The 23,177-nt window shown below is 34.1% G+C and overlaps 6 pseudogenes; all 6 read left to right on the top strand.

The window, feature by feature from the left end:
• Window positions 1-4,256: 4,256 nt before the first annotated feature.
• On the top strand, window positions 4,257-5,270 carry LOC125224264 (putative carboxylesterase 2 pseudogene; annotated as a pseudogene).
• A 630-nt stretch (window positions 5,271-5,900) lies between these two features.
• Window positions 5,901-7,106, top strand: LOC125185660 (putative carboxylesterase 2 pseudogene; annotated as a pseudogene).
• A 2,112-nt stretch (window positions 7,107-9,218) lies between these two features.
• Window positions 9,219-10,439, top strand: LOC125199719 (putative carboxylesterase 2 pseudogene; annotated as a pseudogene).
• Window positions 10,440-12,990: 2,551 nt separating this feature from the next.
• Window positions 12,991-14,016, top strand: LOC125220059 (putative carboxylesterase 2 pseudogene; annotated as a pseudogene).
• Window positions 14,017-17,892: 3,876 nt separating this feature from the next.
• On the top strand, window positions 17,893-19,054 carry LOC125219939 (putative carboxylesterase 2 pseudogene; annotated as a pseudogene).
• Window positions 19,055-21,869: 2,815 nt separating this feature from the next.
• On the top strand, window positions 21,870-23,138 carry LOC125220568 (putative carboxylesterase 5 pseudogene; annotated as a pseudogene).
• The last annotated feature ends 39 nt before the right edge of the window (window positions 23,139-23,177 follow it).

The following is a 23,177-nucleotide window of genomic DNA, read 5'->3' as shown; positions in this document are numbered from 1 at the left end:
TCTTCTATTTTGGTTAAAATTAAATTTTATTTATTTATTGCAATTCTTCTTATTCGAATTAATTTACAAGCTAAACGACAACTTAAATATTTAATCTCTTCAATTTTCATTCTATATTTACTCGATTAAAAAAATTTAATATATTTTGATTAGTCTTCAATTTAATATTTTAATTAGTCTCCAATTAATTAAATAATATTACTAAATTTATAGAATAAAATATGGAATTTGATAAAATTATAAATATTTAAAATGAATCTAAATTTATAAAGTTCGTATGAATTCTTAAGAACAGAGTACTAAACTAAGAGGTGATTATTTGGTAATCCAAAATTTATATCTTGGCTTCTCAGATAAGTTTTAAACTTCTATGATATATCTAATTTATTCATATGTTTAAATTACTTTCACTTAATTGTTTATTTTGATAAAATTTAAATTGTTTAATGAGATGAATTTATTTTAAGTTTTAATGATATGAATTTATTTTAAGTTTTATTATGTTTAAAAAGAAAAAAATTAAAAATAATAATACTTATAAAATAATAAATTATACGATGTATTAAGAAGATTGATAAAAGCATGATCAAAATAATAAGAATAATACAAATATTCTTTATATGTAACTAATTTAATTTTGAGATTTTTTACAATGCACATAGACATAGGATAGTTCGGAGTGAGTAGTATTAATTATGGTGTGTAAATGTAATTTAGTACTTATTCTTTAATACGATTATTGTAAAGTTGTTTTTATTTTATTTTATTATAATATTCGTAACGATGTATGATGTTTATTATTAAAACTCCATCTGTCCATAAAGCGTATAAATATTTGGTTTGCCACGGGTTTTAATGCATAACTGGAAAGTAAGAGAGAGATGCACATTTTTTGAAGTATTGTTAATGGAGAATGAGTACCAATATTAAAGTGAAAAGAGTTTTCAAAATTAAAAAGTTCATATTTTTCAGTGACAAACTAAAAGGAAAATAGTTTCTACGTTTCAGACGGAGGAAGTAATTAGTATAACCGTTACAAATTTATAACTTTTACTTTATAATTCAAAATTCCTTCTTTAAAATGCTTACATGACTAGGCATTCCCGAGAGAAACATGCCAATTATCATACTGGAGGGGCTTCGAGCTTGATAATATTTTTATCTCATTTTAGTTGATTAATTGAGAATGTTAAGTTACTAATTTAACATTAAAAATATAATAATAAATTTACTGTATTAAATTATTTAACGGTGTATGTAACCTTTGGTGTCTTCTCTTTGTTAAGTTGGATCACATTAGTATCATTTTTTCGATGTTACGGTTTTGAGAAAAATAAAAATTCGTATCTCAATTAAATGAATTATATATAACGTTTGGCACATTCTCTTTGTTAAGTTATTTAAGAACAATATCAAGTATGAATTTTTACGGGGATTCATAATTTTATGTTAATTGTGATTATGTGAAATTTTCAATAAAAATTGCGAACTATATCCCCATTTTATATGTTACTTTCTTAAAAAGTTACGTAACTAAAGTGTTTGTATTAAATATGATTCTACTAACCACATTTAGGAATCAAAATTAATAGAGCTAAGGATCATTTTTTTTAATAAAGTGTATTATATTTTTTTAATTGTTTACAATTTGTACTCATTAGTTATTAATGAGTTGATTTTGATTTATTTTTACTAGAAAATATATTTATGACTTTGCATTATATTTCTTTTTTTATGCTTTCAAAATATTATGCTTATGAATATTATCATATATTGAATTTAATTTGGATGAAAGTGAATTTATTCGTTCAAATAATTTCTTTTGTATTTATACATTTTTCTTTATTTATATATCTTATTCTATTTAATTCACTCATGTCCTTTTTTGTTTTATTTTATTTTATGTTACTACTATACTTGATATTAAAATTGTACTATAATTCAATAGTATGCCGAATATGAAATGTTACTTTATAGTGGATTGAGAGAATTACAAATGTCCGATTGATGTCGTTTTTAATATTTTTAATAGTTAATACTCTTATTAATACTATTTTTAATTAATTCATATTCTTAAAAGAATAATTTTATATTATTTTCACTATATTCATTATTTCAATCTATTAAACTGAAAATATATCTTCATTATTTGAAAATTTTTTGTCCCGTGTATAGCACGGGTGATAACGTCTAAAACAAGTGTTAGTGTTGAAAACAAGTCAATCACAGCCGAGACAGATGGAATATATTTATAGTGATTCGAAATTCTAATCTACTAAGCTAAGGAGAATTGACTTTCCTATTAACACTCATTTCATAGGCAAATTGTCATTAAAATTGTTTGATGAGTATATGACAAATGCGGTTAGAAAGAGTATCCATGAGTAATTACAGATAAGACGATAGAAAATTTACTAAACGGAATATGAGATTTCTATATTTGCAGAGGGAGTACTAATTTGTTGACAAATTACAAGATGTTATTGAATTTTTAAAAAACAATTGTTTTCTATTCATTTGTTGCAATTCAAACCTCTAATCTAGCTGTTTCATAAAAATATCTCATTGAAACCCACGTTATAGTCAATTTGTCATTAAAGTTTTTTGATGAGTGAATGACAAATGAAGTTAGGTATTAAGGATCATCTATAACTTCTTCTACTATAGCTCCTTCAGTCCTACTACATACACACAAATATGATAAGTAATGGACCTAATAGTAGAGTCCATCGTGAGTAATAGGAGTAGTAGGAGAAGTTATATGTAATCATTAATGCAGTTAGGTAGGGTGATCCCATGAGTAACTATAAACGATCATATTAGTACACCACAAAAATGTGTATACAACGATATTTTGGATGGAATATAAACAATATATTATTTGACTACTTTAGATTTATTAATATACCCCGAGTTTCTAAACTATTCTCATTTTGCTATTTTGATACATACATAATTTAAAATCTCATTTTCTATTTTTTATTTCTGATAAATAGATCATACATTTCATTAAATTACGAAACTCGTGTTTTATTATAAAACTAATATAGAAAAGTGAGACTTACATTACATCTAACATTTTTCATTAACTATCAATTAAATTTTAAAATTAATAATAGCTTAAATCGTGAATGGAGGAATTTGTATATTAGTTGAGAAATTACAAGATTAAGATGCCATAAAATCCGTTTCTTTAATGATAAAAAAATTGCTATTGTATTTGTTATAAATCAAACCTTCAATGTTTTAGTTAAAAGAGAAATATTGTTTTACTACTACTAGTCTCCCAATAATTTTCCACTATGATTCCAGCACAAATTTTAAGAAATGTAAGAAAAGTGAGTTGAAAAAATTAGTGTTATATGAGTTCCACTTAATAAAATATGAGTAGAATGAATTAGTAGAATATATAATTTATTTACTATTATTTATTATAAAAAATGAAAATAAATAATTAATTAATAACAGATGAAAATTATAAAAATATACAATTAATATTGACAGAGAGAGTAATTAAAGGTCATTTCATTGTCAAACCGCCATGAAAGTGTTTTATAAGTAAATGACAAATGCAGTTAGAAAGAATGATTCCACGAATAAATGTAGATAAAAACCGTATGATAATTTATTCGAAAAGAAGATAATACTCCCTCCATTCTATGACAGTGAAGACATTTTTTTATGACATGAGATTTAAGAAAAAAATTATTAAATAAAAGAATAATAAAGTACGGTATGAAAAAAGGTAGAGAGACGAAAAGAAAATAAAATAGAGAGTAAAATAAGTGAGAAGAATTAAAAAAATACTCCACTACTATATAACGTACTAAAATGACTGTATGACTGTATGACTATGGAGCGGAGGGGGTATTATTATATAAAATGTATATACAATAATACTCTTAAAATAAAAAATATGCATCATATTATAATACTCTTAAAATGAAAAATATGCATCATATTATTTGATTATAAGATTTCTTTCAAAACTCAACGTAAATTACTGATGGAGTATCATATTTTAATTGAGAAATTCTAAGCTCTCATTATTTTTTTGAAAAAATAACCAATAATAATTCTATAATAGTAGTAATTCATTGTAATTGAGCTGCAAGACAAATAATTTCACCAACGTTTCAGAGTGAAGCTGTGATGAAATCTTATTGATGAGTGGATGACAAATGCAGTTAGGAAGAATGATCCCTTTGCGTGTATAAAACTTATAAGCCGAGTGAGATAAGATAATAAGTGAAAAACTGATACATACACTAATCATCTTCATCAATGGCCGACCAAGTACTCCACACCCTCCCTCAATTCTTCCCTTCCATCGCAGTCGACAAACATGGCCAAATCGAGAGGCTAAATTCCCAAGATGTCGTTCCCCCATCTCTAGATCTAGCCACCGGCGTCCAATCCAAAGACGTCGAAATCGCGCCGGAAATCAACCTCTCCGCCCGGGTTTACCTCCCGCCAAGCGCCGACCCCACCAAAAAGCTCCCGCTTCTCTTCTACTACCACGGCGGCTGCTTCATCATCGGCTCTGCCTTCTCCCCGCGCTACCACAACCACCTCAATCACTTAGTCGCACAAGCCAACATCGTCGCCGTCTCCTTGAATTACCGATTAGCCCCCGAATTCCCGATCCCGGCCGCGTTCGAGGATTCATGGCGCGCTCTCAAATGGAGCGCCGAGGGAAATGATGAATGGATCAACGAATTCGCCGATCTGAAGCGTGTGTATTTAGGCGGGGACAGCGCCGGCGCGAATATTGCACACAACATCGCAATGCGGGTCGGGTTGGAGAATCCGGATGGTTTCAACTTGCAGGGGATTTTCCTGAATTGCCCCTACTTCGGGGGCGTGGACCCGATTGGGTGTGAGACGGCGGAGGAGCACCTGAAGTGGACGAAGTTTATTGAGAAGCTTTGGGGATTTGTTTGCCCGAGCATGAGGGATCGCGACGAGGGGTGGGTGAACCCGGGTAAGGATCCGAAGATATCGGGTTTGGGTTGCGGGAAAGTGTTGGTTTATGTTGCAGAGAAGGATTTTCTCAAGGATAGAGGGTGGTATTATAATGAGGTGCTGCGCAATTGTGGATGGAAGGGTGAAATCGAGTGTGTTGAGGTTGCTGATGAAGGCCATATTTTCAGTGTGATTGCTCCTGATAGTCAGGTTGGTAGTGACATGATCAAAAGAGTGGCTTCCTTTATTAATCAATAAATTGTATAATCTTTGAAGTTTATAAGGATCTTCAAGATTTCATATTATGATTTCATGTTCGTTATCGATTTTCAAGCACCTTACTTGATTTTTTAAATTTTTGGTTAGTATTAACAATACTACTCCGTATTTGTTGTGACTCAGACCTCCACTCTCTATCAATGAGGGATAAATGTTTTACCAATGAAGACTTACTTCAGAATTCATACATCTCTAGGTCCTTGAATAAATGTTTTAATCTAACATGCTACTATTAAAAAAATTAATGAAAAAAGAATGGAAAAAGTTAATAAAATATGATATTCCTATCTATTTTTATATATTGGATAATAGTTTCATAATAAAATTGAATAAGATGCTGGATACATTTACCAAACTTAAGGAAAATTAAACGAGTCAATGGATATTACTCTAATTATGGAGTAATTGAAATAGCAAAAAATAATTATTTTTTTGTATAAAAACTTAATAATCCGATCCATTTTGATGATGATTCAAATTTCAAACTTTCTATCTTTGAAGAGCAGCAGATATGAAATACAGATAGGAATCGTGATCCCATGAATGATTTTGGATAAGAATGGCAAGAATTGTCAATAGAAGATGACAAATGCAGTTAGAAAGAGTAACTCCCATTCCATGAGTAATTGTAGATATGAACTGTCACCAATCCTTTTAAACGAGCACATACCAAATTCTTATCTGGAAGAATCATCCCATCAATATATAAGAGTGTGATAATCCAAGTTAACAAATAAGAAAAAACTGATACACTATTACTTCCTTTCCTTTCCTTTCCTTCACCCCTCTCATCAATGGCCGACGAATTACTCCACACTCTCCTCCAGCTCTTCCCTAACATCAAGACGCTACCCACCGAAGTTTTCGTCCCTCCATCTCTAGATCCAGCCACGGGCGTCCAATCCAAGGACGTCGAAATCGCTGCGGAGATAAATCTCTCCGCCCGGATTTACCTCCCGCCCCAGGCCGACCCCACCAAAAAGCTCCCGCTCCTCGTCTACTACCACGGCGGCGGCTTCGTCTTCGAATCCGCCTTCTCCCCGCTCTATCACAAGCACCTCAATCACTTAGTCGCCCAAGCCAACGTTGTCGCTGTCTCGGTTAATTACCGATTAGCCCCCGACTTCCCGCTCCCAATCGCGTTCGAGGATTCATGGCGCGCTCTCAAGTGGATCGCCGAGGGCGATGAGGAATGGATCAACGAATTCGCTGATCTAAAGCGTGTGTATTTAGGCGGGGACAGCGCGGGCGGGAATATAGCGCACAACATCGCAATGCGGGTCAGGTTGGAGAATCCGGAGGGTTTTGACTTGCAAGGGATTTTCCTGAATTGCCCCTTCTTCGGGGGAGTGGATCCGATTGGGTGCGAAACGGCGGAGGAGTTCAAGAAGAGGACGGAGTTTTTCCAGAATATGTGGGGTTTTGTTTGGCCAAGCTTGAAGGATCGCGACGAGGGATGGGTGAACCCGGGTAAGGACCCGAAGTTATCGGGTTTGGGTTGCGGAAAAGTTCTTGTTTATGTTGCGGGGAATGATTCGCTCAAGGCTAGAGGGTGGTATTACAAGGAGGTGCTGAGTAATTGTGGATGGAAGGGAGAAATCGAGTGTGTTGAGGTTGCCGGTGAAGATCATGTTTTTAGTGTGTTTGGTCCAGATAATAAGGCTGGTATCGATATGATTAAGAAAGTGGCTTTCTTTATTAATCACTGAATCGTAAGTCGATCCTTAATAAATCATAGTATCATCTTGTGCTAAAATTATAGCCACAATAAATGTACTCTATTATCTTTGACGTTCGTCTTCAAGATTTAGAGATCTAATCATTTTTCGCTACTTGGATTTGTGTTAACTTTCGATTTTCAAGCACCTTACTTGATTTAATTTTGTTTGGTTACTAAAAAAAATTATGAATTATGTAAGTACTAGTATGAAATTTGATATGTAATGAATCGTCTCATATCACTCACCCACTGATGTTAATGTTCATGCATGGACTATAAATGTATAATCTATATCATTCATCGAAAAGAGAGTCATATATAGATTGTCTAACCCCAATTTCGAAAATTAATTTGTATAAAATTCCTTTTTAAACTTTGTACTCCATCTAGTTGGGTCATTTTCTATTCTGTAAAGTTTCATCTTAATTAAGTCATTTTTTATATTCGTAACAAATCACACATTTTCTCTTTCTTACTCCCGCCGTTAATGTTCATATTTGCTATTTTGATTCGTCCACAAAATAATGTCTATTTTTACTTTTTTATTTTTATTTTAGATTGGTGGATCCTACTTTCCACCAACACACAATCGTACCAGACAATGTCCTGGTTAGTTATTCGAAGAAATGCCACATTATTAGTGTAAGTTACATCATTTCAACGTCCATGCATGAACATTAACATCATTTGGTGGGATGATTCAATACATGTCAATTCATTTACTTTTAATGCATACTCTCTCACGATTAATTCACATCAATTTCCTATTTTGAAATACCTACTTCTTTGGTTATACAGTTATCGATTTTAACTACCCCAATTTCACGCATTTAATAAGTGTAATTGGTTGGGAAATTGAGTTTCGATGACGGGACATATGAACAACATCATTTGAACAATACTAAAAGACATTGTTTGTACATAACATTTCATAAATAAAAAAAATTAAATTTTATGATTTAATGCTTCGTATTTTATAATTTTGTGGAATTCGACAAAAGTTTAATTAAAACCGGTGAGTTAAATTACTACTCATCTATAAGTATAAAACTCCCTAAATAATGTTGAAAATTCGACAAAAAAAAAGGCATCTAGTGCATAATCTACATTGTTCTATGGATTTATTTAAATGAATTGATAGTATAATCGTTTATTCCATAATTATAAAAAAATTCTTCTCTAATTTACCTTTACATAAAATAAATCAGTCTCTATGTCTCACAAAACATGGGCATTTACGACAGCACGAGAATTAATGCACAAATTGATAAAGTAAGAGAGATAGAAAGATAGGTAATTATAGTCATGTTAGTGGAAAATGGAGTCAACCTTATTAGAAAGAAAGAAGTTATCAAAAATAGAAAGGAATAATTTTATGGGACATCCTAAAATGAAAAATGTCCTTGTTTTTATAGGACGGAGGAGTATAAATCTGTCAAATGACATATCATCCTATTCTGATGAATATAGTTTTATTTTTATATACTTAATTCTTTAGGCCACGGATTAAGAAATTGTATTGAATAAATAAAATGAAAATAAAAGAGAATAGAACACTGGATAAAATAATAGAGATTAAAGTATGTGATGGAATAAAGTAAGAGTGATTAGATGTTTGTTCTTTACTCCCTCTGTTCGATAGTAGTGAAGTCATTTTTCCGTTTCGTGACGTTCCATAATAGTAGAGTCATTTCCCTATTAAGCAAAAAGTAACACTCTTTCCCCCCACTTACTTTATTCACTCTCTTATTTTATTCGCTCAACTTTCTCTCTTTTCAACTTTATTATCTCTTCAATTAATATATTTTAATATCTCTTTCTTAATTTTGGTGCTGAAAAGAAGTGACTCTACCACTATGGAACGAAGGGAGTACCAAACAGGAAATGACTTAGCTTTGTTTGAACGTCCAAGACTCAACTTTAGTTGGGACGAAGGGATTATCATTTTCCAACTTATCTGTCTAAAATAATTGTCTCGGTTCTTGTGGCTAGACGGAGAGTATACCATACTTTTATATATTAGTGTGATGAAAAATATGATAGAAATTGTACTGTCAAACGGACTAAAATAGTAAAAATGAACTTTAGAGTAGTAGAACGTAGTGAGGGAGTAATAGTCCTCCATTACTCAAAGGTCCTACCTCTTAATTATTACTCTCAATATGTTGCGAGATATGTGGTTCATACTTCACCGTGCAGCTGTCAATGGAAGATTTTTCACGAGTAATAGTTAGGAAGATATATACTTGTATACCATTAGTAATTGCCCATATACAATAATCATCCCTTGCTTTCCTTAATTTCTCTCTAATCAATGGCCGACGAAATTCTCCACGATTTCTTCCCAATGCTAAGAGTCTACAGAAGTGGCCGAATCGAGAGGCTTACTGGCGAAGATATCGTCCCCCCGTCTTTAGATTCACTTACCTCCGTCCAATCCAAAGACGTCGAAATCGAGCCGGAGATCAACCTCTCCGCCCGAATCTACCTCCCTCCCAACGCCGACCCCACCAAAAAGCTCCCACTCCTCGTCTACTACCACGGCGGCGGCTTCGTCGTCGGATCCGCCTTCTCCCCGCTCTGTCATAAGCATCTCATTCTCTTAGTCGCACAAGCCAACGTCGTCGCCATCTCGGTTAATTACCGTTTAGCCCCCGAATTCCCACTCCCGATCGCGTTCGAGGACTCATGGCGCGCTCTCAAATGGATCGCCGAGGGCAATGATGAATGGATCAACGAATTCGCCGATCTGACACGAGTGTATTTAGGCGGGGACAGCGCGGGCGCGAATATAGCACACAACATCGCAATGAGGGTCGGTTCGGAGAATCCGGAGGGTTTTAACTTGCAAGGGATTTTCCTGAATTGCCCCGCCTTTGGGGGCGAGGATCCGATTGGGTGCGAAACAGCTGAGGAATTCAAGAAGAGGGCAGAGTTTTCTAAGAAACTGTGGCATTTTATTTGCCCGAGCATGAAGGATCGCGACGAAGGATGGGTCAATCCAGGTAAGGATCCGAAGATATCGGGTTTGGGTTGTGGAAAAGTGTTGGTTTATGTTGCGGGGAAGGATCACTTCAAGGATAGAGGATGGTATTACAAGGAGGTGCTTAGCAATTGTAGGTGGAAGGGAGAAATTGAATGTGTTGAGGTTGCAGAGGAAGATCATGTATTTAGTGTGCTTACTCCAGAGAATCAGGTATCAATGGATATGATCAAAAAAGTGGCTTCCTTTATTAATAACTACTGAATCTTAAGTTGAGCCCTAATGAATCATAGTATATCATTTGGTTTTAATTATAGCCCCAATATATGATGTTCATCGCATAATGCCTTCAAGATTTAAATGTGTACTTTACTTGTCCTAATTTCGAGCAGTAATTTATTTGTTTACTGTTATGGACTATGGTGGTGCTTCATGCAAGAAATAATTGGTATATGTATAATTTGGTTTTAATGCAAAGCTAATTCGTATTGAGATATGTTTGCACTTATTATTTGATATTTTACTTAGCTTTCACTTTCGATTTTCGAATAAAGTCTATATATACTCGCCTCGGCTTATAAGTTATACCCACTATATGCGTGGAAAGATAATACTCCATCTCTCCCAACTAACTTGAGACATAACTCTTGGGCTCTGAGATTAAAATATTGTGTTGAAAAGTAGGAGAAATGAATAAAATAGGAAATATAAAGAAATAGTAAAATAGATAGTGAAATGAAGTAAGAGTAATTGGATGTTTTATTTTTTTGTTAAGAAAGGAAATGACTCAACTTAGTTAGGACATCCTAAAAGGGAATACGACTCAACTTAGTTGGGACGGAAGAAGTATTCCCTCTGTCCCATTAAAAATGCAACGTTTTCCTTTTTTGATTGTCCCATTAAAAATGAAACGTTTCCTAAAATGGAAACAACTCTATCTATACTTTTTCATCTCTCTTACTTTACTCTCTCCTCATTCACTCATAAAACAACACTACATAAAATCCCGTGCCGATTTCTAAATGTTGCATTTTAAGTGGGACGGATGGAGTACTAATTTTCATTGAATTTTTAAAAATTTCATTTATTTTTTTATTAATGTATTTCAAGTTATTCATAATATTTTATTTGGTCAATTATAAGTTATATAATCATTAGATATTTTTAAAATACCTGGCGGCTAAGATAATACATTTCTTAATCGACACGTGATTTTAAGAATTGTTGGTAAATATGGTTAATTGGAAAGAGAAAGAAAGTTTAATACCTATTTAATTGGAAAGAGAAAAAAATAGCTGAGTGTATTAATTGGAAAGACAAAGTTATTAAAAATAGATATGTATCATCTTGGTTGGGACAAACTAAAAAAGAAAGTGTATCATCTTAAGTGAGATGACAAGACGTGAGAAGTAATATTTACTAAATAAATATGCACATAGTAAATCAAATGGCGTTATTTTTCAGTAAAAATGGTGTGATTTTCGTGGGCGTGATATGGAGTAGTAGTAGTAGTATTTACTTAGCACATAATCACTCACCAATTAACATTAATGTTGAAGTCATGTCTTCGTTTCGAAATGTGAGTATTAGTTTTTTAATAAAATGTGAGTGTAATAAGTTGGTGGAATATGAGACTTATTTACCATTTATAGTAAAGTGAAATATAACTTTTATTATTAGACGAGTTGAAATGACAAAATGTGACTCATAGTGAGGGATGGAGATAATATAAATTAGACTTCGCAAATAATTATTTTAAGACATACTCCAACATATCTGTAAATGTATAAAGATAGCACACGCCAAAACTGTTGTTCCATATCTTGTGCCACTGTGCCAGCATAAATGCTTATTTGCAAGACAAAACAACGTTTTTTTTAATAGTGGCTATTACTATTAATTTATCTTCGTAGATGTAACGTAAGTTTAATGGGAGATAATCAAAATAAGTATGTGTTTAAATCCAAAAATGCAGTTCAAATCTTGGCCCTAGGATTAGATAATCTAATAGTCAATAATTAACCAAAAATACGAAAAGTCATAATTAAGCAGTTTTAGGTCATATTATAAGATTTGGATTCATGTCATGTTAAGATCATTTTAGGTCATGCTTTGTTAGCATGACCTAAAAATAAACTAACTATGACCTAAAAATGCCCTACGTATAACCGCGTTCTGCATTTCTGTATTTAAATCTGATCTTCATAGATCAAAACCCTAAGTTTAATAACGTAAAATTGTATATTCTTGGATATGGGCAACCAATTGGTTGTTCAGATGTCGCGATTAGATTACTTACTTGTTCAGATGCTGCCACGATTAGATTACTTAGTAAAAGATGTCACGACACCACTAAATGGCAGGTAAAATATAAATTAAACCACAAAGTCAGAAACGGAAAGCTATCACCATAATATCAAATGAAAAATCCGGACATTTTTAAATTGGAGGGAGGTAAACTAATATTTCTCGTGTCCCATTAAATGAATAATATTCATTTTTTTATTGTCACATCACAAATGATCCTTTTTAGTAAAAAAATAATATTTTAATTCTCTCATATTTTATTTTCTCCTACTTTTTTCTAACTTAATTTAATAGTTTCTCCTACCATAATCTATATTTACTTAAATCAACAAGAATCATTTTTTTTAAATCTAGTGTTCAAAAGAAATCCTTAACTTATAACAGGATGGATAGACTATTAGTTTTGCTTAAAAAAAGTTGTAGCAATTTGCAGGTGTGAAACAATATTGATTGTCAACTTGCCATATGTTTTATACATATAGGACTATAAAGAAATATTGGTTCCTAAAATCATAATTTCAGCCAAATTTTAGTATTATTCACAAATTTTTAAGTTGGTCTAAAATAGAAAAAATGAACTGTTATTGCATAAAGATTGAGGGCTTCACAGTGAAGCTGTGAATGGAAGATTTTTAACGAATAGTACTAATAGTAACTTAGGAAGATATTATATCTATCTATATATATATACCACATTACCATTAGTAATTGCATATATACACTAAACATCCCTTGCTTTCCTTTCTCTCTGATCAATGGCCGATGAAATCCTCCTCGACTTCTCCCCATTGTTCAGAGTCTACCAAAATGGCAGACTCGAGAGGCTTCCCCGCGAAGTTTTCGTCCCCCCATCTCTAGATCCAGCCACGGGCGTCCAATCCAAGGACGTCGAAATCGCGCCGGAGATCAACCTCTCCGCCAGGATTTACCTCCCGCCTAACGCCGATCCGACCAAAAAGCTCCCGCTTCTCGTCTACTACCACGGCGGCGGCTTCATCGTCGAATCCGCCTTCTCCCCGTTCTATCACAAGCACCTCAATCACTTAGTCGCACAAGCCGACGTCGTCGCCGTCTCGGTTAATTACCGATTAGCCCCCGAATTCCCGCTCCCAATCGCGTTCGAGGATTCGTGGCGCGCTCTCATCTGGATCGCCGAGGCCGAGGAGGAATGGATCAACGAATTCGCTGATCTGAAGCGTGTGTATTTAGGCGGGGACAGCGCGGGCGGGACTATAGCACACTACATCGCAATCCGGGCCGGGTCGGATAAACCGGAGGGTTTTAACTTGCAAGGGATTTTCCTGAATTGCCCCGCCTTTGGGGGCGTGGATCCGATTGGATGCGAGATGGCTGAGGAGTTGAAGAAGAAGGCGGAGTATTCTGAGAAACTGTGGCAATATATATGCCCGAGCATGAGGGATCGCGACGAGGGATGGGTTAACCCGGGTAAGGATCCGAAGTTATCGGGTTTGGGTTGCCAGAAAGTGCTGGTTTATGTTGCTGGGAAGGATTCTCTCAAGGATAGAGGGTGGTATTATAATGAGGTGCTGAGCAGTTGTGGATGGAAAGGAGAAATCGAGTGCATTGAGGTTGCCGGTGAAGGCCATGTTTTCAGTGTGATTACTCCAGATAATCAGGTTGGAATTAATATGATAAAAAAAGTGGCTTCCTTTATCAATAGCTAGAGATGTATCTGTTGTTATGGATCAATGATGTAATTTGGTTGTGGTGTAAAGCTAGTCCGTTTTGAGATTTGTTTTCAGTTACTTTACACATTCAAATTTCAATATTCAAGTGAAGTCCATATACTCGCCTTGGCCTTAAACCATGACTGAATTGGGTTGGGTTAAGATTGGACTTTGTATGAATCCAAGTCATAAACCAACTAAAAAAAATTGGTTAATGAAGGCCATTTTAAAATTGATTTGGCAAACCCAAAAAACTGGCTAAACAAATCGAACTAATTGGTTCTACTCATATCCTCGATGATTTAGCATCCCAAGAGAAGTCAGAATCACTGAGAACATGGGTATCATATATACCTTATTTCCTATCCTAATTAATACCTCTCGTTGCACCATTACTACCCACAATTTTTGCAATAAGCCAAAACCGCTACAACAGTCTCTCCTCCAATAAATTTTATAGCATTATTGTTCTTCTTTTTAATCATCAATTATTTTGTAAAATTAAATAACACTATAGATAATAATAAAAGTAGTTTAATAAAAATTACAAAAATTACATTAACTAAAATCTTTAAAAGTTAAAAAACAAAAAATCCTGAATTACTTACTCTTTCACTCTTGGTAGAGTGGAGCAACCACCTCTTCAGGCTCTCCCAAACATAATCCAACATCGATTTGATCACTTAATTTCCAGACAACTTTTTCTATGCTACGAGAGTATAATGCGGGGGTGTATAACAAAAGTATCATGTGCGAAAAAAAATGTATCACAGACACAAAACAAGACAAGATACTTGTAAAAAATGGAAACTTATTTGTATGAATTCATGAATTATATGTTGAGTTCGTGGATTAAATGCAGGAAAAAAAATGTATGAGTAGGACTCTTTTACTTTGGGTATTTTTTTTTATCTTTGCCCATCTTTTTTATTGTTTGATAGTATTAAATAATTTTATTAGATCCACCAATTAGAATTAGAATTAGAATTAGAATTTAACTGATTAGCAAATAAAGAATAATACTCCCTCCGTTCATAAAAAAATTGACAACTTTTGAATTAGAATCTAACTTATTCAGTGAAAACTTTAGTTACTTAATAATTTCCCTTACAAAAGAAAAAAGAAAAAAAAGAAAATAATAAAGATACAACAAAATATAAAAACTAGCCAAAAATACAAAATAACATGGAGGCATGGGTGTGATGCTGTGGTGCCTGGCGCAATTCGTCGGTAAATAGAGTCAGCAATCAAAGAAGAAATAGGTGGAATACTACAGGGTGTGCAAGTTCATATTTTATTAAACAGAAATTAATAAGAAGAATAAAGTGGAATTGAGATAATTCCATTCGCGTCACATAACATTCTTCACGGTTTCTGGCTGAATCGACCGATTCCGCCGGTTCAAAATGACCGATTGTCTAGCGGGTTTAAAGGTAAAATCGGAATGGATAAGGCATCGGTTCATGGTTGAGCTGGTCGAACTGACAGGACCAATCCAATTTTTAATCATCGTTTAGGATATAATCAAAATAAAGTGTTGGAATTTCTTTTCTTCTTTGTCTGTACTGCTTTATTTAGAGTTACAAACAAATAGAGTTAATGGAATATGCTAACGTGAACGTTGGAGACTACAAAGATTTCTTAACAATATAAAATTATAGTAACAATACTATTTTATATAGGGTGGAGATGTGTACTTATTGGAGTTTTGGGCTGTTACGATCACTTTTTTATTGTAGGATAACTAGTTTTAAATTAATTGACCACGTCGTTACAACTTACAAATCAAGACTTGGATATCTATGGAGGAATCACAGGAGGGGTGTTATGCACTCGCATTCTAATATTTTATTTATAAAATATAATATTAAAATATTATTTCATCCGTTTCTTATTAATAGAGACGTTTTTTTTGGCACGGAATTTAAGAATAATGTATTAAGTGGATAGTGAATAAAGTAAGAGAGATGAAGAGAGAATAAAGTAAGAGAAACAGTTATTTTTTGTAAAAAATAGAAATGACTCTATAGTTGTGGAGTATTTACAGATGTTATCGTGTCGATATCGGCAAAGATAATTGTGCGCCATATGGCATTAGTATTAGAATAACGTAAGAGATAGATAGTAAACAAGAGAGATAGAGATGAGTAAACAAGAGACCTCTAAAAATGAGTGGCTGAAACCAAAAATATACTCCCTATATTCCATAGTAATAGAGTCATTTTGCTATTTTGGTACGTTCCATAGTAATAGAGTCATTTCCTTATTTAATAAAAGTCAACACATTTTTCCACACCTACTTTACTCTCTATTACTTTTTTCTCTCTTCTTCTCTCTACCTTTTTCATTTTCCACTTTATTCTCTCTTTACTTAACTCACCAACACAATTTTTCTTAATCTCTTTACCGAAAAGAAACGTCTCTATTACTATGGAACGGAGAGAGTATATAATTATAGATAATTTTTTATGTTTTTAAGTTTTTCTCTAAAGTGAATAAACAAAAATATAAAGTGGGTGTGACTGAAAATAATAAAAATTATATGTATAAATAATCAGAAAATAAAATTGAGCATTTATTAGAAAATAAAAGTTTAATAATTAAAGTGAGGTCAAAAAATGAAACATAAAAGTGAAAACGTGTATTTTGAATTAAAAATTTATCCGCCAGCCAGGGATCAAACTTTGGCAAGAAAGGAAGGAATCCGTCACTGCACATTGCTTTCCATGACATTTTTATATATTATTGTAAATTGTTCACAACTTTATTTGTAAATGATGGATACATTTCATGATGTTTTTGGTTTAGGAGCTAATTATCGAGATAAGTTGAGATGGGAATAATTTCTTTTATTTCAGCGTTTGAATCACGATAATATGGTATACGTAGTGATTGGATTCAAACGAGGAAAAGTATGAAATAAAACAAAAATTGAAGAACGCCTTATCACTTAAAATACGAGTTTGAGGGCATAAATATATATGTGGTTAATTTCAAAGCAATGAAGATATCGACTTTTGGTCCCCACGAAGAAAAAAATAATGAAAAGAGTATTCTTTAATAGAATAAATTAAAAATTAAAGAATGACTTTTCAAAACAAACGAACAATCAAATTACCTACATGTGTTGTTATACATAAGTTAAGTTGATGGATATATTTACGTCCTATTGCACAAATATGAGATTATTTTCAAAGCATTGAAGAAATCGATCAAAAACTCTTTCGTCATTTATTTGGTAAAGTGAAAATAAATAAATAATAACTCTAGAAACAGTTTGGTAAAAATGAAAAAAGAATTGTATACATATAAAAACAATTTTCCAATGAGTAGCATGTACACGGTTCAAAAACCGCCGGTTCCGGTTCGGAACCGCCCGGAACCGGCGGTTCACGGTTCAAGATTTTAGTGAACCTGAACCGGCCCGCCAAGGGGCTAGGCGGTTCCGGTTCCGGTTCAAAAAACCGGCGGTTCCGGCAACGGTTCAAAACCGCCAGTTCTGGGCCAGTTCGACGGTTCACTTAATTTTATTTTTTTTTTGCTTATGAATCCTATGAAATCATTCTTGATTTTCTCATTTATAAAGATATTCTTGAATGTTTTATGTTTCACTTTCAATATGGGACAGAATATATTGAAGTATTTTCTTTTATGACTACATATTTAGATCATTCATTCATCTTTTTCCAATGTGGGATACAAAACTTTCTTTTGTCATCTACTTTTCTTCATTTTTGTATAATACATAATCAAAATTATTATTTGAATATATTATTGATAGTTAAAAATAAACAATTATTGAGAAATATAATTTGTATATAGAAAAATATTTATTTATATAATAGTTATCATAAGGTTTATACAATTTGCATATTCTTTTAATGTGTATAATAATATTTATTAGTTAACAAATACATAAATTTATAAACATAAACCAATCGATAATGATAAAGAACTATTGAATAATAGTTCATTCCGGTTCCGGTTCGTGAACCGGCGGTTCGGTTTGTGCATGCCCTGTATCTCCATAAAACACATAAACCTATCGTTTCTCTTCTCTCTCACTCATCACTCATCCATGGCCGACGAAATCCTCCACGATTTCTCCCCTATGTTCGAGTCTACAAAAATGGAAGACTTGAGAGGCTTACTGGCGAAGATATCGTTCCGCCATCTCTAGATCCAGCCACCGGCGTCCAATCCAAAGACGTCGAAATCGCGCCAGAGATCAACCTCTCCGCTCGGATTTACCTCCCGCCCAACGCCGATCCTACCAAAAAGCTCCCGCTCCTCGTCTACTACCACGGCGGCGGCTTCGTCCTCGAATCCGCCTTCAACGCTCAGTACCACAAGCACCTCAACCACTTAGCCGCGCTAGCAAACGTCGTCGCCGTCTCGGTTAATTACCGGTTAGCCCCCGAATTTCCGCTCCCGGCTGCGTTCGAGGATTCATGGCGCTCTCTCAAATGGAGCGCCGAGGGAAAGGAGGAGTGGATCAACGAATTTGCCGATCTGAAGCGTTTGTATTTAGGCGGGGACAGCGCCGGCGCGACTATAGCACACTACATCGCCATGCGGGTCGGGTTGGAGAATCCGGAGCGTTTCAATTTGCAAGGGATTTTCCTGAATTGCCCCTTCTTCGGGGGAGTGGATCCGATTGGGAGCGAAACGACGGACAAGGGTTGGAGGGTGTTTTGTGAGAAATTGTGGCGATTTGTTTGCCCGAGCTTGAGGGATACCGATGAGGGATGGGTGAATCCGGGTAAGGATCCGAAGTTATCGGGTTTGGGTTGTGGTAAAGTGCTAGTTTACGTAGCAGAGAAGGATTTTCTTAAGGATAGAGGGTTGTATTACAAGGAGGTGCTGAGCAATTGTGGATGGAAGGGTGAAATCGAGTGTATTGAGGTTGCAGAGGAAGATCATGTGTTCAGTGTGTATGGTCCAGATAATCAGGCTGGTATCGATATGATCAAGAAGGTGGCTTCCTTTATTAATAACTAAATCGTATGTCAAGCTTCAATAATTCATAGTATTATATCAGCTTGCGTTACTTGTAGCCAATGTATAATATTTGACGTTCAATGCAAATGGTCTTCAAGATTTAAATACTCATTCTAGCTCCAATTAATTGGTTATCGCTATAATTTGGTTGTGATGCAAATTTGATTGGCTTTTCTTCTTGTTGTTGCGTTTTGAGATTTGTTTGCATTTGAAACATAAATAAAATTACGTTATTTTTAGTGACAATTATGTGATTTTAGTCGTAATTGTTATCCAAATTCTAATAACCAAAACCGTAAGCGAACCAAAAACTGGCCAAGAAACGTACTGAATCAATTAATTGTGGTCCTATTATTATATGGTCTCATTTGAGAAGTAGAATCATCAAAGATCAAGTGCAAACAAGAAATATACTTTTCGCACGTTAATGTTAGACTTTTCTCCACACTGATGTTGGTACTTTTCTCCACATTGATGTTGGTACTTTTCTCCATTTTTTTGTGGAGGAGAAGGGCGTAACACAGAACAATATAATAATACATGATGAAATGAAATATTGATTTTTGTTTTTATTTCATATCTTTTTTAGTATTTTTTTGTCCAAAAATAAATACTCCCTCCGTCCGCAAGTAGGAGTCCCGCTTCACTTTTTACCATAAATGGTAATAAGGTCTCATCTTCCACTAACTCATTTCAATCGCATTTCATATAAAATTAATAGTGAGACCTCTATTCCACAAACTTTTTCCCACCCACTTTTCTTAATATTTCTTAAAACTCGTGTCACCCATGAGTGAGACACCTAATGGCGGACGGATGGAGTATCTCATATTGGATTGACATATGTTTTAAAATTTGTGTGACTTTAAAAAATAAAATAAGTAGAAAAGGTTAGTGAAACGTGTATTATACTTTTATGTAAAGTTTTAAAATAAAATATGATTGAAATGAGTTGTTGAGATGGGAGATCTATTGATAAATAGTAAAAATAAAACAAAACATGTAATAAGATAGGATGGAAAAATAACATGGAAAAAATAGCATGGAAGGAATATTTTGTTAAGGAATCATAATTTCTATCTATATATTAAAAATATTTTGGTAAGGAATCATAATTTCTATCTAAATTAAAATTGTCATTTTCATTGATAATTCATGCCATTCTGTTAAAATTTTAATATCTTGTCTCACATCGACTTGGTAACGATCATAGGTCACTTATAAAAGTATGGATAACCCTCCCCCTTATAAGGCCTTTTAAGGGGTGAGTGACTCATTTCTAATATGGTATCAGAGCGGGCCCAAGCCGATGATGGATTTATCTCTTTATTTCTTTTCTTGCCTACCCACGTGATGGAAGTCCGATGTGTCATTCCGGCCCACACATGAGGGGGAGGGGGGTGTTAAAATTCTAATATCTTGTCTCACATCGGCTTGGTAATGATCCTAGCTCACCTATAAAAGTATGGATAACTCTCCCCCTTATAAGGCCTTTTAAGGGTTGAGTGGCTCATTTCTAATACATTCCACCTTCTTATAATTTAGGTTTTTTGATAATATTATCTATGCATTCTTTTAGGTAACAAGAGGAAATTATATAGATCTTGACAATAGTTTATGTTTGACAAAATTGACGTTGCACGCTTGAAGATGGGTCGGGTATTAGTTCCGATTATATAAATGAGTCATGAACTTGAGGGGTCTATTTACATGATAAGCATTTATATTTAGAACAAGAATCGTATATAATTGAATACCGAATTATAGAGAAATCAAATAGATCGATCTAGAGTTCTTAACAAAATGGAGTAGAAATAAAGTAAAAAAATTGAATCTTGATTTGTATTTATTTAACATGAAACATGCAATTTGAGGGTCATTCTATTGATTTTTAATTATTTAGCATGAAACATGCAAATTGAGGGTATACAATTCTCTCCATATTCGTAGCAAAACACTAATTGATCAATCTCAAGTTCTTTTACTTTCTGGGTGAGTAAATGTACAATATTTTTTTTGACCATCTCTATCTCAAATCTCAATGCGTGAAATATCAAACTTTCTTCTAGCTGCTTCATGAACTCTATTTTTCAGTCCAATATTAATAATTTTCATCACATGTAGTAGTCCATTTTGAGTGTTAATTTTTACAAATTTCCTCACTATAAACAAAAAAATATCACAGATTGCGGACAACACATGTCGCTAATGGCTGGCGGATAGTCCGTTAATAAATTTACCTATGGCCATTCTAAACATCGGGAATTAACTCTAATTTCAATCTGGGCCTAGGTAGGATGACTTTATTTATATAAACTAAAGCCCAACTATAAGTATGTAGTAGTACCTACTAATTAACCCAATTGATAATAAACATGGTAGGCCTAAGCTATATATTTCTCTATTTTATCAATATCAATTTATTATAAGTAGTAATCCATTTGTCCCTGAAAATTTGTCACTTATTTCCAATATTGCTCGTCCCTAAAAATTTATCATATTTTACTTTTACTATTTTTTATAGTGGACCCTACATTCCACTAACTCATTATAACTCACATTTTATTATAAATCTAATATATATAATTAAGACCCACATTCTGCTAACTTTTTCAACTAACTTTTTTTCACACTTCTTAAAACCCGAACCAGGTGAAATGGTGAATTATTAGGGACGGAAGATTATCACACATCTTAACAATTCAAATATATTACGTTGATAATTATTAGTATTATTTAATTTATTTATTATTCTATTTTAAAACTAATATGTTTGACAACATTAATTTATTCATTATAAAATTTTACTAAAATTTGCAAATAAGTAAAAATTACTACATAATTAAAATAAGCAAATTATTAAAATTATATAAATAGATTTCTGAAATTAAAGATATAACTACACTCTCGTTCACTCACTCGCTCTCACTCTTACTCTTATCGACCATGTCGGGTAACAAGAGTTGTCCGCTCTTCTTCTTCTTCATCATCTTTTATTCACTCGCGGCCGCGGACTCCACAGACATATTGTATGAAATCGCACCATTCATTAGGGTTTACAAAAATGGCAGCGTTGAGAGATTAATCGGAACAGATACGGTTCCTCCGTCGCTCAATCCGAAATCCAAAGTTCTCACCAAAGACATCATCACTGAACCATCTCTCAACATCTCCGCAAGGCTCTATCTCCCTCGCTCCGCCGCCTCGCTCAAACTTCCCCTTCTAATCTACATCCACGGCGGCGCGTTTTGCACCTGTTCCCCTTTCTCTTCCACCTACCACTACTACCTAAACTCCATCGTCGCTGAAGCTAACGTCGTCGCTGTCTCCGTCAATTACCGTTTAGCCCCAGAGAACCCTCTCCCCGCCGCCTATGAAGACTCATGGTTCGTCCTTAAATGGATCTTCTCCCACTCCAAACAGGGCGGAGGCGGTAGCGAGGCGTGGCTGCGGAACAACGTCGATTTCGACCGCGTTTACTTGAGCGGAGACAGCGCCGGAGCCAACATAGCCCACAACGTGGTGATCCGGGCCGGGCTGGAACCAACGGATCGTGTTAGGATCCGCGGGTTGTTCCTGAATTGCCCGCATTTTTGGGGGAAGGAAAGAATTGGGAATGAAGCGGGTGACCCGGAAATGGTGGCGCGGGAGAAGAGTATATGGATCCATGCATACCCGAATTCCACCGGGTTTGACGACCCGCTGTTGAACCCGGATTACGACCCGAATCTTTCGAAACTCGGTTGCAAAAGGGTTGTGGTTTATGTTGCTGAAAATGACATATTGAGAGATAGGGGATTGCAATACAAGAAGGCGTTGGAGAAGAGCAAGTGGGAAGGAGAGGTGAAGAGTGTGGAGGTGAAGGGAGCTGTTCATGTTTTCAATCTACGCTTACCTGAAAGTAAAGATTCAAAGGAAATGATGAAACATTTTGCTTTGTTTCTCAACGAGAAAGAAAAGTCTCACTGTGGTTTGGGATTAGAGAGAGCAATTATGTAATAAATTAATCTTATTTGCAATGTGTTAGAGCATCTCTGAGAGAAAGATAAAGGAAAATAACTACCATATTTACTTTTTTTTCAAAAAAATTCATGCTCTAATGGAAAGGGTATATGGAGAGGTATTATATCTTCTTTCATTCTAAGAAGACATCTTTACCTCTTCTTAGTAGAAAAAGTAAAATGTTAATTTTTTATTTTTGCCTTTTTAATTTACCTTCTTTCCTTATAGTACG

Source organism: Salvia hispanica, chromosome 1, assembly GCF_029641045.1.
Source record: "Salvia hispanica isolate PSC_SH4W2 chromosome 1, Shi_PSC_v1, whole genome shotgun sequence".
Lineage (NCBI taxonomy): Eukaryota > Viridiplantae > Streptophyta > Magnoliopsida > Lamiales > Lamiaceae > Salvia > Salvia hispanica.
The sequence above is the reverse complement of the archived record's forward strand: the minus strand, read 5'-3'. Positions and strand labels throughout refer to the sequence as shown.